Source organism: Uranotaenia lowii, chromosome 1 (genome assembly GCF_029784155.1).
Source record: "Uranotaenia lowii strain MFRU-FL chromosome 1, ASM2978415v1, whole genome shotgun sequence".
Classification (NCBI taxonomy): Eukaryota; Metazoa; Arthropoda; class Insecta; order Diptera; family Culicidae; genus Uranotaenia; species Uranotaenia lowii.
Genome location: NC_073691.1, coordinates 189876094 through 189884764, shown reverse-complemented (window position 1 = coordinate 189884764; position 8671 = coordinate 189876094).

Sequence of the window (8671 nt, the reverse complement as noted above, 5' to 3'; positions counted from 1 at the left end):
AGAGATACGCAGGCTGGAGTCCGTTTGTGAGTTGAGTGAGCTAATTAATTGCTCATGTTGACTTAATACCTTGCTCGTATCAATTCCAGCTTTCAAATGATGCTGGCAGTCTTCACAGAGCGGGATCATGTAATGTTGAATAACGTTCTCCTGATGTCGTTGAACTCCAATACAAGCCGCGTGATAGCGCTTTTTACAAAATTCACACTTCCATAGGAAGCGATCATCACTGACACTGCAGCTTTTGATACAGCAATTCATAATAAAAAAAAATAAAATGACCGAGTGCGGCGCGACACAAAACAAAAAAAATATAAATATATACTAGCAAAAATTATTGCAGACCGTCGTTAAAATGCGTCCGTACTCGCGAACGGCTAGAACAGAAAAAAAAAAAAAAAAAAAAAAAAAAAAAAAAAAAAAAAAAAAAAAATCAAGGGACTTCGTCGAAGTTCAAAGCTTTCTGAACCGTTGAAAAGCTTGTGGTAATCAGTCAGTGCGTGGAGTAATCTGGAGACCTCGAAGGTACAAAATAAGCAACTTTTTCAATATAAGCTTGAAGCGTTTATAGAAAAACATAGCTCTCCGGATTTTGGCACGCTTCTTGGTTCAGTCCTTGAGTGTCAATTTATCACTTCTTCCTTAAAATTTCTATAGTTTTGGAAATTTCTTGATGGAACTCGAATATGTTTCTCAGACAATATTCAGCTTGAAGACTTCAGATTTCCATCATTCACAGTCTAAGGAAAAAAACTGAAAAAACTGGTTTTGGAAAAAAGACTATACATGGACAAATTTCGAATGGTAATATAAAAAAAAAACTATGACAGATGATTGAGTTCTGTAAATTTACCATAGAAGGTAGTAGCACTGACCGTACTGACTGGACACTCGATATCTTTTGTTGGATAATTTTTTCAGCAGTAAATACGCAATATCGATTCCAGAGTGCGCATCGAAAACAAGGCTGTTCACAATGCTAAATTTCTTGTGTTTTTTTTCCATTATTTGACCCACTTTGTAATCAATTTTTTTCAATTTATTTAAAGTTATCAAAATATTTCTTTCCCTTTTGACTTTTTTTGGTAAAATTGATTTGGTTTACTAAATTTCAAATTACGATTTTTTATATGAAAGCATATTAAATTGCTCAAACTGAAGAATTAGCGTAAAGGATAGGCATGAAGTAAACACGAAAAGATTGGCTGTGAATCAAGTGCAAGCGGTTCCAAAAACGATGTGGTTCTATACTAAGCATTCCAGAAATATCCGGTCAATGCTGAGCCAATTTTTCCATTATTCGAACAAAATCAAGGAAATGATAGGAGAAAATCACTTGAAAATCGAACTGTGTTAAATGGATTACCTTCATGACCAAGTTTCAATAAGTTGCAGTGAATTCTTTTACATCAATCGAGTTTTGATCGGCCTTTTTGTTCAATGTGTAAATATTTTTATACGGTTCACAGCTATGACTACAGCTACTGGATTCTAACTTGCATTTGTGTAGATCTGAGAAGAAAATGCACGTTCTGCAATTGTGAAAAATATACGAATTTCAGTCGATTTGAATCGCGGATCCAGTTAAATTTCTTTTCAAATAGTGATAAAAAGGGAAACTTTCCTCTTATTATTGAAAAGTTCCCTGATTGTGCGTTTTGTGACAGGAAGAAACATGTGGTAGGAGAGAAAAAAAACTCAAATTCCAGCGCCCGGTGGGAGTGGTTTTTTTTGGTGGCCTGCTAAGCTTAACTGAAATAGTGCTAACAATTTTTAAAATCCGGAAGATTGAAATTGATCAAGTGATAGGTTAATCTAGGCGGATGGAACCAGTTCAGTGACCACCATCACCTTCGGAGCTTCAAAAAGTGGACTCCTTCGTGGATTCAAGGACCAGTGTTTCCAGGAGGACTTTCAGATCAACAATTAGCATCTTTTGTAACATTTTTGGTTAGCCCGTTCCATTTTTCAATTTTGTTTTTTATCGTTGTTTGACTTTTCAGTTTTATTTTTGAAACAATGCAACATTCGTATTTAAATTAAGTATATCTTGAAGATTTCCTGATTTTATTTTAAACTGACATTGTTGATACCCCAGTATCAAATTAAAGTTTTTAAAATAAGGCTTCTCTAAGTTGATCCATGATGCAAAACTACTTTTTATTTTGAAATAATCTACTATCAACAAAAATTTGAACATTATTTTGTACATGCAATGAAGCTCAAAAAGAGGCACAGATCAAAAAGAATTGAAGAATTTTCAAAATGGTATTAATCACGAAAAATAGTTTGAGAAGTTTTTGTCGGCATACTATGAAAAATACATTCCATTCAAAATATTGTTTTTTTTTCAACCATAAAAGCCTTTTGATAATTTTTTGATTTAACAGGGATCACTGTTAGGGAAAAAAGCTAGTTTGATAGGGATGAAATGTGGATGGTTATAATTTTCTTTCAATACTTAACTCAATATATATTTATTTAATGTTTATCGAATGCCTCGTAGAAGTAGGAGTTTCCTTATGAAATGTCTAGGAGCATAGAAGGTGTAGGAAAATACGATCGCACCATTGACCAAAATGGATCCTGATCTTTACCTTTTTCCAACTAACACAATCCCTTCCTTTGATACTTGAATATAGGTTCGCAGACGTACAGACGGTTTCCATAGTTGGTTATAGGGTGAGTGCTCCTACTTTGGACCTAGAGCCTACTTTAGTCCTAAAATGCCGAAAATTGAAAATAATTCATTTTGCTGACATAAAATTAAGATATTCCTATGCACACAATGAACTCTTATTCTTCCTGAACCCTACCATACCGTTTTTTGCCATTAAAAGCCTTTCTGATAAAATTTTCAACGTTTTTAAAAATGTACCTCTTCATCAGAGGTAAATCAGACAGCTCATTTAGTGGGGCGCGTATTGAGAAATTAGAGTGTTTAAGGACAAAATTATGATTTTTTACTTTCCAATCCAAAGTCTAAAGGGAAATTACTTTCACAGTGAAGAATATGAACCATACTACCCATTATTCCAAAAATTCATGAAAATCAATGGAAAACTCGGAAAATTTGCAAAGGGTCCAAATATAGAATTTTGACTTTGATGTTCCATGTTTAGACCTGACATCATCAAATCTTTGTATCAAAATCAACAAATCAACAATGTTGCGATTTTTTAATTGGGGCATAATTCAGAACCAATATTGAATATTTCCAACATTTTTGCCAGATTTACGCAAATAAACTATAAGTAAGTAAACACAATCAAGTTTCAGCTATCGTTTTGCTGATAGAGCTGACGGGGAATAAAAGTGTTTGTGATATTCATAACAGAAATTTTAGTTTTTTAAATATTAAAAAGCTGTAATACTATTTTTGATAGTAATTGATTTAAGTTTACATTTACAATAAATTTGTTTATTTATTTTCGAAAAATCAAACTTTTTATAGGAGTCTTAGTTCTAGGTCCAATGAAAGGAACCGGTCCAGTACCAAAATAGGAACAGTAGGTTCAAAGTTGGAAATTTAAATCATCCATATCTTTGCAAATCTCTCAATAATGGCAAAACCCATGTTGAAAATTTTCATTGAAACTTGCAGATAAGATCATGACTTATAAATGAACTTCCTGAAGGATATAAATTTCCCGTCCATTCGTGAGAAAACCTTGATAATTTAAAAACCACCGCTTAATGGGTCCAAAGTAGGGCAACTAACCCTACTTACTTATTTCTGGTTCTGACGTTTTCAAAATTATTTTTGGAGTATGCAGGAGCATGAAGTTGTTAGTTGAACCTAAAGAGTATCAAACTAACATTCCTTCCTTTTTCCCCCATTGACTACTAGGACGTGGCCGGCGCCGTTATTAATCATTTAAAAAACGGAGAGCATGAGTTTTCTACATTTAGAATGAACTGCTAATCCCAAGCACCATTCTTTTGGACTTTGTGCAAAATTGATGGCCTCGATTAATCACGGAGTAGCAACCATTGGCGACGTGGAACTTGTTCTGCTTAGCCACGCCAGCGATCATGGAATTAGAAATGTGCATGAATTGATAAAAAATAACAAAAAAGTCATCTTTTTTTTAAGTACGTAATTAAATAGCATTACCATCCTCTGAAACAATTAAATAGCATTTCGAGCTCAATGATTTAAGGTGGATATGAGTAGTCAAACGAGCTAAGCTAAGCTAAGCTAATATCGATTCCAGAGTGCGCATCGATCGCTTTTCATAAAATACTTTCCCAGTTGGAAGGTGCCACCCAAGTTTCAAGGAAAAATAGGCAATTTCTACGCTACAATCGGGCTAAACTGGTAAATTTTTCCTATAGGGAAATTTTTGTCAAATTTTGCAAAGTTCGCAATATCGACGTTAGGTGCAAAATTAAGACAAAAAATGATCGGATTTTTGGTTCTAAGTGTCAAGTCAGTGTGATCAGGTAGTAGTCTAAGCTAACTTGTAAAAAAAAAACTACAATTTTGTGAGTGACCCTTCGTCAGTTAACCAGAACATTAAAAGTAGCGGACCAAATCAAACGTGTTTGCTTGTTTTTCAGCTCTATCTTCGGTTTATTTATCAATCCCTTCCAGTTTTCTCCATAAAATGGTTGAAATAGATGTTACGCTGAAGGATTGACTAAAAATTTCCGGTGGAATGCAACAGGGCCTATTAGAGCAAGTTCATTGGTGTTGGGAAAAAGTGGTAGAAATTTTGACACTTACGGCACATTTTGAAAATTTTGTATTGAATTTTCGCATGCTGTGATGCAAAAATAGCCAAATTTCTATCACATACGGCTGAAATAGAAACAATGTTGTAAAAAAATACAACGCCCCAAGTTCTTGAAAACATTCTTGCATGGTAAAATTTTCAAAATGTCAAAATGTCTACAACTTTTTCCCAACACCAGTGAACTTGCTCTTAGATGGGCTCGGAAACCAAAGTATCACTTCTGTATGCAGCCTCCTACGATCGCTTTGTGGAGTTTAAAAACATAGTGTTTTCAACTGTTGGGTATTTTTTGATGAAATACGAATGTCCTCGTTCATGACCAGTAATTAGGGAGCGAAAGAAGAGTGGTTTTGCCATTCCTTTCTTGGTGATGGCAAATTTTGATAACATATCGCACAATAGAAGACTTAACAGAGCAACCACATGCTAAATTTTTTTGTCCGTTCGGCACATGTGCACACTCACATGGCGGTCGAACCATCCATAATTAACGGTATCGAAAAATGTAGTGCCTTCTCTATTGGGTACTACTTCTTCAATACAGTTAATTGGTGTGGGACAAAGAATTTAGTATGTGGTCAAGCTTCTATTTCAAATGCTCTTCGCTCTTTTCACCACCTTAGAATTTTCTTCTGATCTTCTATCCGTCTTTCATTTCAACTCTTTAACCCTCACCGATAAAGCCGCAAATTCATTTCATAAAACAAATTCACGGTGATTTCTCCTCTTAAAATAATATCTTAACAACTTTCCAAGGAACCCCCATTTAAGGCAGGCTTTCATACGGCCTTGCCTTGGACATTAGAAACTGTTCAAATAGAATCCCCAAATTTAGTAGACAAGGAATGGCAAAAAATTATTGACTTATTTTGATTCCAATCGAGTAGCAAAGCCTTAAAATCCTAATCCACTGTTGAAATATCATTAATAGATTTCTTGTTTCCTTTGTTAGTGACTGCATTCCACCTCCAGTTTCTTACAAGTCAATCAAATTCGCATTGAAATCAAATTTTCACTAATCCACTTTGTGGGAAAAGAATCGAAACCACAAAAAAAAAAGTACCGCAAATAAAGCGCATTCAGTGATCGATCACTCGTCCCCGAAAACCTTCATCATACTGGTTGAAATAAAAGTGTCAAATCCTTTTGCTGCTTGAAAACGGAATTCCCTTGAGCGGTTTGAAATTGAGAAAGGATGACAAGAAAATTATCTATTTATGACACACTCTTCAGAAAGAAATCAGCAAATTCTAGAAAGCAAAATGACATCTTACTCTTTCTTTGAAGTGAGGATTTGTCTTGTTTTTTTTTTTCAAAATTCAATCTTAATCAATTTGTGATCGATCATTTTTCTCACAATTTTTTGGAATGAACAAAGAGATTATCGATGGTTTGAAAATTCACGTTGAGCTTGAGCTTGCTATCAACTACGGTCCACCTGCGGCCCCTCCCGGCCAATGGCTTAATGGTTGCACTCCGTGATTGATTCGAGATAATCAACATTGCACAATGAACCAATTGAAAGATTGCTGGGAACAAACAATACAATCTCACTGTACAATTTTGAGGATCTCCTACTTTTTAATGAACCAATAACGAAGCCGGCCAAGTCCGTGTAGTCGATAGGAGGAAGGGAAGTGCAGCACATGTGATGATTTGTTTTGCGGAGACCGGCTGTACGCCATCCCTCCACAAATCTCACGCTGAATGTTTGGGGGTAAAGGTATTATGGCATGGAAATCACTATGGTAAGTGATGTGGCCATTTGAAACCTAAGCTCCTACACCTCCTGAATCCTATGTTTCCTATTGAAACTCCTAAAAACTCCTATAGAGGCCATATAAATAAAGAATTCAAAAAAAAATAAAGTACGAGTGTAAATGTGAGGTACACTGTAGAACAGTAACCGTGGTTAACATGAGTCACACTTTTAAATGAGAAAAAAAATCTTTCATAACGAATTAGCATAAAAGCACAATTATTCATCTCCATTTTTATCCATATTAAACCTAATTTAGAACAATTAAGTGACCCTATCTGAACTTGACCTGAATTATTGAAAGCTGTGAGAATTTGTTAGTTTACCCTCAGTCCTCACCGATATAGATACACTTTTTTCGATTTGTTTGATTTTGGAAAGACTTAACTATTCCATGTAAAACAGCAGAATATTTAAAAATCTACACTTTTGATTGTATTCAACTAAATTGTCTGCCTGACATATGAAGCTATTTAATATACTGGTAAAATTGATCACGCAAATTCTAATCCGCGAAGAGTTAAACCATCTTGAAAAAATTGAAATGAAAATATCTGTGATGCAAGAAAATAAACAAATCACTTCTGCTAAATTTGCTATAATGATTTCCCACCTTGACATTAACATCATTGACTATCATTAATTGACCCAGGGCGAGAAGTAAAACCGGTAGAATCTCATATTTCACTCTTCAAAACACGGGAAACTTATGCAACATCAGTAAAATGTTATTACCATCCCCCTCGCACTCTTGAAAATAATATATTAAATAAAGAAAAAAAAATCATTTACGACATTCAACGCGCACAACCTAGAGGCCCACAACTCTATAGTCACCAACAGTCCCAATAGGAAAGAAAGTAAGAACTCGAAACACAGACCTTCTCGTGAAAAAAATGTGCTACCGGCGGTAAGGACTAGAATTTTTATAAGGACTCCAACACTTAAGACATATCCGATCTCCCTACGACTAGCAAACATAATTAGACTTTGATTCTATCCACCCGCTATCCCTCATATCTGGAAGTTAAATTTAATAATATAATGTGAAAAGGTACTTAGCTTTTCTTTCGGATCCTCATATGTCCATGTAAATCCTATCGCAGCAAGCCGAGCAAAACTAAATACTTATGTCATTTCTGCAGCAGCTCGGCCAACAGCAACCCCTCGCCATGATCTTATTTCAATCACATTTTCTAATTTTTTTTTTATTCCCTCAATTTCACATGCATTTTTCAGATAATTTAATTTTCCGTCTCTTGCGATTAAATAAGTCACGTTGAACGCTTCGCTCATTCAACAGCTTTTCCTCTTTCACTCCAATGCAATACGTTTTGATGCAAATTTTTCACTAAAACCCAACCATTCCGAAAACCCAGCACAGCGCATGTATATTTAAAGTTCACTATATCCCAACCCTAACGACACTAGCATTTATACGCATGCAACGGAAATACAGACTTCCTTAAACATTTTTGAGGCTCCAAACCTGCCTCTTGTACAGCATTTATTTTAAGTTTTTCCAATAACTATTCCCTGAGCTTCAAAATTCCAGCCCGTACAGTCTGGGGTCGAGAAAAACCATCCACTACACATTTCGATAGCCGTCTACCGATTATTCAATTCTTTGTCCTTTCCCGGCAATAACTAGCAAGCACTTTTAATGTAAACTACTGAAAATTACTACTTTGGTAATAATGTTTTCGAGGTTTTTCTATAATTTTGATAGCAAAATAAAAACTTGGAAAAAAAAACACGTCAAAATCAATTACTAAATTCACGTTGAAGATAATCAGATGTTATTAATCTTGTTAAGTATTGAAGACTCTGTGAAGCTGATCTTCAAATTCAAGCTTGTGGACGTTTTTTTGGAAAATAGCACAGTTTCCCTGAAAAAAACCATTGACACGGAAAAGCAACAATTTTCAAGCATAGACTTTATGACACACAATTAAAGTAGCTCTTTGTGGTTTGAATCTGACCGAAGACCCTCACTCAACGAGTCTTTGGGATGTAGCAAAACCGCATCCCTCTTGGCCTGAAGGGTCCCAATTAACGGTGCATTTTGTTCCTTTTTCCTGTTCATCCGCCACCATCAGCACCGATTTAGGGATGCAATTTTAATTTATCACCCCGTAAAATTCCTCGGTAACCATCAGGTTTTACCAAAATC